Here is a 10,956-nt window from a genome sequence, read left to right on the forward strand (position 1 = left end):
TCAAGCTTTTCTATTGTTATCACTATATTTATTAAAGGACAGCAAATATAAGAGACGTTTTTTAAAATATTCTATGGCACAAATATTTCTTTTTCAGTTCTCATTGCAGCTGTCCTGAAAAAAGTCAGGTTTGTAGAAATTAGTGGAATTTCTTCCTTGAGATCTGTTCAACAAGGACCATTCTTTTGACTGAAAAGTCGTAGCTCAGCATATACCTCTGCATCCGAAAAAACAACATTTGTGCCTTCAGTTTCATTTGCAGATGTTACAGAACCCACTAACTGCAAAGCCTGGAAGCTTTGTAGGACCAGTGCACTTAAGCCACTGCATTCCCATACCAACAGGAAAAACATAACTCCAAGCTCCAAAGAGGAATGAGAAGAAAACCAAAAAAGGACACATTAAATACATTCTGTAGCATGTCAGCCCCACTACCTGTTTCATGATACTTCTTACCAGATTAAGTAATAAGCATCTGCTTATCTGCAGTTGCCAGGCTCTTTAGTTTCCAGTTATCAGGTCCTCTGCTTCTTCTCCCTCTCCTTCATGCTCCTGCAATGTCCCTCTCCTGTTTCTTTGTGTCTGTGACATTTCCCAGAGAACGCAGGCAGGTAACAAACCACCAGCTGCACTTATTCTTCTGATCTGCTTCTCAGTAGAACAGCAGTTCTGAGCAGGATTAACTTCTCTAGAATAAAGCAGAGATGTCATGTTTGCTCCTGACTTGCTAACAAACTGCTTGGCCATTTAATTCCCTGTTTCATTTGATTGCAGTAGAAAGCTTTGTTAGGCGAAGGAGTTGCCTGCCTTAAGCAAGTGACAGAGCTTGGCAGTCCCAATTCACTGTTACTGCAACGTCCATCTCCTTGGCAGGGCATGAGGTGAAAAGGTGTTTACATGGAGATAGAACTGACTCACACAGAGGACAGCACAGTGAGGTGACAGAGCTGCACAGCTCACCTTCCACAGATCCCAGGTTTTCTCGGGAAGCCCAGCTGCATGAGGCCATCAGGGCTCCCAGCTTCTCCAGAGCATCAAAAAAAGCAGGAGCTGCTTGCCAAGCTTTGCAGAGGCTGCTGCAGCTTTAGAGGATGTGGCTGTGAGCAGCCAGGTGATCGAGGCTGACTCGCACCCTTCTATAGGAACCTGGCATGCTCTGCCAGGCCTATTCCAAGGCAGCACCTGGTCTGGGGTCTCCTCTTTCCTCTGCAACGCCCCCAAGGGAAATAAGGAATTCTCATGTTCTGAAACGTGGCCATAAAGCTGGGCATCTTCTGTCTGGATGCAGATGTAATGATAACTAGAGATATGTTACTTTATGTTCAATGAAGGCAGGATCCACTGTTAAAATTGAAGCCTTGGGCCCACAGCTGTCTTTGCCAGTGCATCTGTGGCAATTCCCATCAGCTGCAACTCAAGTTATCGCATTTGTATATTAGGATACAGACATTTTTTATGAGACACAGCAACCAGGTTTAGAAGAAGATCCATATGATTTGTCCTCCTAGCCCTTTCAAGCAGGCAAAAGCTCAAATGCACCGAGTCTCTAAGGGAGCTGAGGTTTGTTTTGTCACTGTTCATCAGCAACATGACAGAACCCATCAAGCTGACAAGAATGATGAAATATTTTGATTGCATACTGCTTTGCAGAGAAATTGGTAAATACATTTCTGATTAAACAGAGGCTAAACCCTTTTTAACCTTCTAAATTCTAATCATGGCTGTTTCAGTCTTTTCATAAACACGTTGATTGAATTTTTGTCTGTTTAAAGCTGAGTTTGTTGTTGTGTCCAGAACACTGGGAAGCAGAGTGCTTTGTTTCCTGCTTCACACAGATGGACAGAGTACCTGTGAAACCAGGCTGATTCACAGGGAAGCCACCACCCTTTTGGCCATGCCAGTGAAGCCAAATACGCCCTTAGGGCTCCTGCCAAGCACCTCCCACCAGGACTGAAGATCCCTGAGTGACCAAATGACCCTCATTTGCCTTTGTGTACCGCGGGATAGATCAGACAGGGAAGCCAAATAAAGTCCTGGTCCAATTGGGGCATTTAGTCACTCAAATGCACATTTTCCCTGACCCCAAGGTGATTATACTCCTTACACCACTGCTCAAAATTACATCAGGAACTGCCAAGAGAGAAATTAGAAAGCAGATACACTTAGGAGATACTATATATAGATAATTATGTCACATATTTTACATGTTACACCTAGAGCCTGCCAGAGAGCCACCACATTTTTTACTAGCTCTGACATCTTCACACCATGTGGAGAGGGAAGAGAGTAGTTAAGGAACTTCCTTGTCCTAAAATAGCCTTAACCCAAATAATACCAACAAGGAAGACTGTGAAGGATGAAAATGTCAGTTTGTTCTGAGACAGAGAAGTCAAACACCTTTTATGTGTTACTATTCCACTTTTTTTTGAAGCAAATTTGCAAAATTTCTTGTCTGCTTTGGGCAACTGTGAGGTTTGTTCCTCCCTAAACCACAGTGACACCTTCCAAAAGTTCTACATTCTCCTTAGCTAATTTTTAAATTTTCATAAATAAAAGTGGAAGCTTACAACACGTCTCTCTGGGTTTTGTAACCTCTGGAAATATGAACATGATTTTCCAGACTTTTTTCCAGCAACAATTTTTTTTAAATATAAATTTACTTCAAGAAGTTGAACTTGAAAAAATACAAAAAAACACTTGGAATTTTTGAGGAAAGTATGATAAATGGTTTATTTTGATAATTTGTTTGGCTCAGCCAGAAAAGCACCAGCCATGTGAGATGCAGTGTGTCTGCAGTGGTGCTCTTTCCTCTGTGAATCCAAATGAGCCCATTTGAAAAGGTTATCACAATGTTGTTTAGTTGCTATTTCTGATACCACAGGCCAATCCTATCACACACAAGTCATGCAGCTTAGAATAATGATGAACTAACAACACTGGTGAGGGGTTCACAGGGCAGCAAGTTTAAGTCACACAGAGCTGGTCAATAACTGATTTCAGATTTAAAACTTGTGGCTATGTCAAGACATTTTGGCCAGAAGTACAGATGAGATGCGCATTCCCACAGTGGCAGTGCTAATTATTCTGTGATAATCAATTTAAAAGTAACTTTTAGTAACACAATAAGGTCTTAGAGGAAGGTCTGCAAAGCCTCAGGTGGATTCAGGTAACTAACTATAAACCCTGAAACCCAGCTGGCAGGGATTTGGCAGGTGTGATTTAAAATAAATTTATAGAATAATATAATTATTCTGAACATAAATGGTCTCTGACTAGAACAGTGAAGTCCAAGAGAAACCTGTTCAGAGAACCAAAGAAAAAAAAAAGGGGCAAGAGAAATTAAATAATGGGCACAGGAACAGGAGTGAGACTGTGACTAATACAGTGAATAATCTATCAAGAAATATTACACCTGAAATGATTCTCAGAGAAAGGTTTCAAAACTTCTTCCTGAGCAGGCAGTACCATCAATACCCCTAAATTGTACGTTTGAATCTCTCTCTGTCCTTTCTCTTTTGTAACTCCTGTTACCTGCAGTGAGTCAGGGGTGGACAGTTCCTGCTGCCCTGAGTGGAATTACTCCCCTTTTGATGAGATTTCTTATCCACAGACTGAATTTATGAACTTGAGCTTGTATTTTCAAATAAATCCAAGAATAAGCATGTAATTCCTCATGGGACATTTCAGAGTATGATTTTTTCAAACCACTGGGTATATCCAAATCCACTTTAAGTGAGGAAAAAAAAGCGGCAGCAATGTTCCTATTGCTTCATTATTCCTGCAAGAAATAATCTTTCCCAGCACTGATTCCATCCCCCGTGCCAGATTTAACAGGGAAGGTAGAACACAGTGAGTTTCTTTTAGAGCTGGTTTCAAGCAGCCAGAATCAACTACATAAACAAATCAAACATGTAAAGTAGGTAAGAGAATGAAAAATCACCCTAATGCTTCTTGCAGAGATAAAATCTTTATGTGTGTGTGTGGGAGAACACAACTTCTTTTGTCATTTGTTTTTCATTAGTACTAAAAGAACTCGAAACTTTAAATCACAATTACACACAGTTACAGCCAATCTGGGACTCTTGTTCTGAAGCCTTAACTTCAGAAATAAGAAATAATTAGGTTTTGCAAAGAGGAAGGTCCCATACATACTGAAAGCAATGTCTTTGTTGTTATATTCACATTTTTTCCCATATGCTTTCGTGAAAAACGACTACTTTTATGAACTGGGCATAACAGATATTGTGATAGCATTTTCTCCTGTCTGAAAAACTTGAAGTCATGGTAAATATTGACACTCATCACCATCTTGCATGTCTTTACTGGAAAGAAGGACAGTAAACAGTTGATATGACTGTGATGGGGAAAAAAGTAAATTCTAAAACTGAATACATTCTGAACTTGAAAACAAAAAGATGTGACAGGTTAACAGCTCTATACAATTAGGAAAAATCCCTTCACTTCTGATCAGGAATAATATGTTTTGTTGGGGTTTTTTTCCTCTTCTTCTTTCTAAAGGAATCATATGGAAACTTATTTGAGGGAGCTTAACTTGGACTTTAACAAAGTTTCAGAAGTTCAGCCTTGTTGTGTGTTTACTCCACCAAGGAAATGTTTTCCACTTAAGCAGCACATTCATCTAATTAAATTAAATTAATCCATTCTATATCCCTAAGGTAAAAAGCAGCCACATTTTCATTTATTTATGTGTTGTTTTCCCTAGATTCTGAAACTAGTGGCAAAAAAAAAAAAAAAAATTGTAGTGGAATTAATTTTGAAGATGCATCTGATTTATGTTACTCCTTGCAGCAAAACTATTCCCTTTCCATGGGTAAAGCTGCTTCCCTGATACCTCCCATCTGCAAGGGAAAGTGACTACAGTTTTTCCTCTTTAAGGGAAAACGTTTCCAGCAACCTCTCAAATAATGGGATTATATAAAAAGAATTGCAACTGCCATGAATACTTCCCTTTTGAGGACTCTCACCAAGTTCTGGACATGTCTCCCTGCCTAAAAGTTCATAAAGTGCTGTAACTAAATTAATGCTGGTGAGGATTTTCTGTTCCTTCTAGAAAAGAGGCAAAATATGTGCTGAGTTACACTCTGAGACTGAGTTAACATTGTGCCAATTGTAAATGCTACTGCTCTGACATGGATAAATGTGGTTTATTAGGATGTCTTGCTGCTTCTCCTCATATCATTTAGATAATGCTCCCATCTCCTCAGTTTCCTCTCTTGTCAGAGATTGCCTGTAGAAAAGTGTGAAGCCAATCTAGATGTCAGATTACCCTCAGATCATAACCAAAAAAAAAAAATCAAAATACAGTGTTAAAAGTGTAGAGCTGTTCTTTTTAAGATTTCTAGCCAAGAGCAGCGTTTGAACTAAAAGGAGAAAACCACTCTTTGTGCATTGCAATTTGTGGGTCTCCAACAAAGTGCTACCACCCTAAGGCTTCAACTAATTCAAAATTAACTGTGTAAAATAACAGGGCTCGAATTCTCTGCTATATCAAACCCACCTTTAAATTCAAGTACTATTGACTTGATCCTCCTAAAATCATCACCAATCATGGTCATGCTTTTGGTGCTGCAATTTATTACCCTTGGGCTGAAGCCATACAATGGAAATCTTTGTTGGAAGGGATGTTTTGCATGGCCCTTGCTCATGGTAAAACAGACCAGTGAAACCTGAATTGGACCAAGGGCTCTGGGCATGGATTGGAAACTCAAGGACTGTCAGGATCTATGTAATATTTTTGCAGAATGAAGAAAAATTTGCTGTTAACTCACAAGTGTTTTCACTTTGGGTATATCGTGTATCTTCCTTCTCAGCTATAAACAACAGGGTTGCAGCCACATTATAATTCATGCGCAAAATATTTGCATTTTTCCATAAATGTGTTTCAAATTTCAGCTAGTGCACTTCAGTCTGGAGGGTATCTGTATTCTCTAGATCTCATTTTAAATTGAAAATATGCACATTTTTATTTTTATCCAGCCAAGCTGTTTGTCCACACCAATATTCATGCTCAGATCAGCTGAAGTGATTTGTCAATTTGCATCAAACCCAATATTTGTAGTTCATTTGTTTTTTAAGGAATAGGACTGGGGGTTTGCCAAATGTTTCTTAAAAGATATTTTTTTGTAAAATGCCAATCTTAGTTTTCAAGCCCCTAAATGGTTTCACAGTAGTCCTTATCTGATGAAAAAGTGAAAATATTTCTTACATGTAATTAAATATTACAGACTTCCAGTACTTTCCATGGAAAAACCCCCAACTTGGTCTGAAAATGCAGTGGTTCAGTCACATCCTCACTTCCAGCCAACTTTCCTCTCAACACGAACACTGATCACAGTTCACTTCAAACACTCTGAAACAGGAACCAACAGCAAAAATATACGTTCAGATCCCACTGGAGTTAACAACAGTTTGCAGCAGTGTGAAAGTTAAGAAAACCTTCAGTTTGAAACAAAGAATGCATGATTTTTCTGGCTTTTCAAAATGTGACATTTGATGTTTATGATTTGGTTACTGACAACAATGCTTTTCCATCTGTAAACCAAAAAATAATCCTTGATTTTAGAGAAGTAGCAACTGAATACAGAGAAAGTAAATGTCATTGTATTTGCCAAATTTCTTTTGTATAGTTATTAGTCACTGCTAACAAGCAGTCCTTCCACTGTAAACTGACAATTACAACACATAAATGGAATTGAATTTTTGTCCAGTAGATCCTGTATAATTCTATGAATTTTTTTTTAATGCAGTTGTTTAATTTTTCTCTAATGCAGGCAAGTATAATCTATTCAATCATTTCCTGATTCACAGAAGCGCCTCACAGACACTGTCCTGTATCACTACTGAGCTGGGAGACAATTGGGAGAGAGTTTCTCTAATCAACTCCCTTGTTCAGTTGCCAAAGATAGAAGCAAATGAAATTCCTTTAATTCCACTGGAGCGTAACTCCAGAGCCTGCTGGAAAGAGCCACAGCAGCAGTTCCAGAGGTGTGAACGTTAAACAAAGCTGCCAAATCCATTTTGTGCTGTTGACATGAAATAAACTAGAAATGAGAATCCAGAGGTGTGAGCCGGTACAGTTCTTACTTCAGTAACATTTTTTCTGTTAGAAATTGTATGTTAATAGTAAATATTTTACAGTTTTCATCAAAATCTCTGTACAAATCCCCTCAGCTACAAAAACCAAAGGAATGGAAATGTATACAGTTAAAAAACTACATTTTTTAAGCCTTTTTTACTCAGTTTATTCAGCTATAAGAAACCCAAGAGGATCAGGTGATTGTCCATTCACAAGAATTTGCAGGATCAGGGCTTTTTTGATAAGCAAAGCTTATTCAAATCTCTTTCTTAAATACATTTGCAACATCAGAATTTCACTACAGGGCAGAAGAGGATCCTGATTTGATTTATTTATTTTAAAAAGTGGCTGTGAGTGAATGTGGATATCTAAAGTCATGCCTTAAGCTCTTTCTTTTACTTTTTGTGCTTTCTTACTCTCAGAAAACAAATCCATGTTACCTAAGTAAAACAGGGCATCCAAACATTTCAGTGGTGAGCAAATTCCCTTCTTCACTAAACTACACAAAAGCCAAGACAAGAAGTTTGTTTTCCTTGCCTTCAGTTTGATTTAACACTTACAATTCTACCTCTGCAGACAGAAGTTTGGTTAAGTAAAAGCTGAGACTTTTCCACTTAACAAGTAGACTCAGAAATGTGGCTTTAAATGGCTGTGTGAGGTGTGAATTCTCACTAAATGTGTATCCCAGTAGTGGCAGCAGGGGTAATTCTTGTGTCTTTCTAAATGTCTTCGAAGGCAGGGTATCAGAACTGATATTTCAGCATTTCTAGAAAGCTACATTCACCCTGCACAGGTAAATTTGTTTTCAGAAACATTTAAAGCTTCACCATCTTTCAGTCTGCTGAGTAATATTTCCAAAACAAAGGAAGGAAAATGCAAAAAGGGCATATCAGTTTAGGTTCTTACTCCCACACCTAAACTAGTGAAGGCTTTCATACTCGTTGATGGGTTTTAACAAAAAATAATTTCAGTTTACAAACTCTTGCCAGTGGTTTATGAACATCTCAGCCAGTGCTTATTTTCAGCTGACTTTGAGCACTGTCCAGGATGATATCCAGCTCAAATACAGTGGGATGTGGTGATGGTGCTCACTGCACCCTACCACAGACTATCCCAGCCACATGTAAGAGTACAGAACAGATTCACAGTCACAAGGGCTTCTGTGTTGGGTTTCTTTCTCTGGAGCACTCTTCAATACCACATTGCTCTTTACAGAAGAGGGTTCAAAGACAATAGCCAAACACCACTCCCCTGATACACAAAGGCTTCTTTACATTGTGTAAAGCAACCTTGAAGTGACCCAAATTCATAATGACACCATTTCAAGAGTGCTTTACATTGCTAGAGCTCACTGGTATAAAAGGGAGGTGTAGTGAGGCCCCAGAGTTCTTCAGCATTTTTGCTTTACACTTCTCGTTCCTTCCATTTTTGCAATGCAGCACGTATTATTAGAGATAGTTATATCTGCATATTACAAGCAATTACTGGGCAAAGTGCTTTTCTTTGTCAAAGTCATTGGCAAAACTTACATTATCTTCAGAGCAAACAAGCTGAGATCAGATCTCTGTGTACACTGAGAAAGTGAAGAAGCGTGCTGCAAAAAAAGGGAGATGGAAACTGCATCAATTTAAAACACGTGCTCCCAAGAAAGAGAAGCACAGTTCAGAGACTCGTGCTAATATAATGAAACCTGACTTTCCTTCAAAGAACATACAGAAAACTTTTCATGTCAACTCTCAGCATAAATATTTGGTAAAAAGCTTAACTCAACTGAGGGCTTATTGTCATGTTACTGAACCATGCAGTTTTTCAGTCTCTATGGGTTTTCTATTTAAGGTATAAATTATAACTTTCAGGGGTATATTTGAATCATAAAGAGCAAAGATGACTTTATAGCTATTTCATTGGTTTGAAAACAGTGCTTCACTCAGGTTTATAGCCCATTAAGACAGTGTGTTTTTCCTTGCATGATCCCCTCCTGTGCTGTACTAATTTAATTTCAACACTATGGTTTGAACACCACATATACAATTAGTTTCTATCAGGAATGAAAGCTCTTTCCCTCAAGGTCAAATTATAAAAAGTCTATGAAGCTGGATGAACTGATCATTTCAGATCAAGCAAAACAAGTCAAAGCTCTATTTTCAGATTTTTTTTCCTAATTCACTTAAGCCAATCTGGAAATTTACTAACTTTTTCTAAAAAGCAGTTATTTTTTTTGCTATTAATGTTATTCCTCCACATACACCGAAATTATTTTTTTTAGCCAAATAACCGCTATCTACATAGATAATTAGAAAATATAATGAAACACTGGTTTAGGACTTCACCAACAAGCTCTCAACTCAGGAAAATTAAACAGTAGTGATGTAACTAGTGTAACATAAAGCACTCTAAGAGAATATTGAAGGGGTTTGGGAATTTTTTTGAATGTCCACAGAGCAAAAGTTCAGGCAAGCCCATACCTGCGATGACAGGGGACCTCTCTGGCTTATTCCATTTGTCACTCATTTAGAGGAGTGAAGACAGCTTTCCACGAAACATTCTCATTTCTTATTTTAGAAATCATAGACCTCATAAATCACCCCTGTGGTTCTAGAAAACAGTCATTCGTATATACATCACCCTACAGTGTTTAAATCTTCCTCTGTGAACTGTGGCTCTGGCTTCAATATTTGTCATATATCACATCTTACCTATGGCTCGGCAAGATGAAAGACAGGATCGCTCTGTCTTCCTCCTGATACTTGTAATTAAGTTTTAAAGATGTGTCTTTAACCTTGATGTTATCTTCCTGAAGAAGAAGAGTACATGAATCAGACACAAATTCTGCTGGATAAATTCACTGCTTCAACACATTCGAAGATAGAAGTAAAATGTTTATAAAGCCAACAGGTGCAGTTCAGAAAATCAGGCAGGTTGGTTCTGGTCTTTAATAAACACAACAGATTCAGAGGTAAATGTGAGTCGAAGGAGCCAAGACAAAGCTGAGAGATACAAGCTGGGACTTTGCTGAGTAAAGTTAAAGTTATTTAGTACCTGTGAAGTAGAGGACATTTTAGAAGTGTGTAAAGGAGAAGGAAAGAAGATTGAGGGAGAAAAAAACCCAGCCAGGACCAGTTGTACCAAATATCTACCTCTGCAGAACTCACTTAGAAAGGCACCTACCTAGCCCTGGATGTGTTTCTGCTTTCGAGGAAAGCTATGTAAATAAAGTAAAAGTCTCTCCAAACCCAGGAGATAAGTTATATCATCAAAGACCCATCCTTAGAAAACATGCTCCTCCTAGGGGTGAAAGAGAGAGCAAGTTTTGCTGAATAAAACAGGTTTTAAGCATTTCCAGTTGAGATGGATAGGAATGGAGAGAGCATTTTTCAGTTCACTCCTCAAGGTCCCAGCAGATTTGGCTGAAGGAGACCCAGCTGGAACTACAGACTGGAGGACACCTGAAAAAAAAGATGATGCATGAATATAACTGAGCTCACTGGGACAGAGGCTTTCCTACACCTCTGGTTATATTTGAGACCATGCAATAATTCTGTTGTTATTTAACTCAGGATTTTATTATTTATGTCAAACAGTACCTTTGGTACAGAGAAAAAAATCTGGAGACTCCTTCATTTCATTTCTGTTACAACAAAGTCAGCTGTGTCTGTGCCTTGTTACCCAGATTTTGAAAACCATTTTCCATATAAACAAGATAAAGTTGAAGTACTACATCTCCAAGCAGTGAAGGCCCTGATTAGATGGGTTTTCAAGACACACTTGCCATAATTGGAACTGAAGATCTATTTTGGGGTAAATTTTTATCTCTGCAGCAAAGTAAATGTTATGTTCAAGTTTAAACATGCAAATAAAAG

The sequence above is a fragment of the Corvus kubaryi genome, unplaced genomic scaffold (genome assembly GCF_017639235.1).
Source record: "Corvus kubaryi isolate FWS band 111438036 unplaced genomic scaffold, C.kubaryi_AGA036_p1.0 37391, whole genome shotgun sequence".
NCBI lineage: Eukaryota > Metazoa > Chordata > Aves > Passeriformes > Corvidae > Corvus > Corvus kubaryi.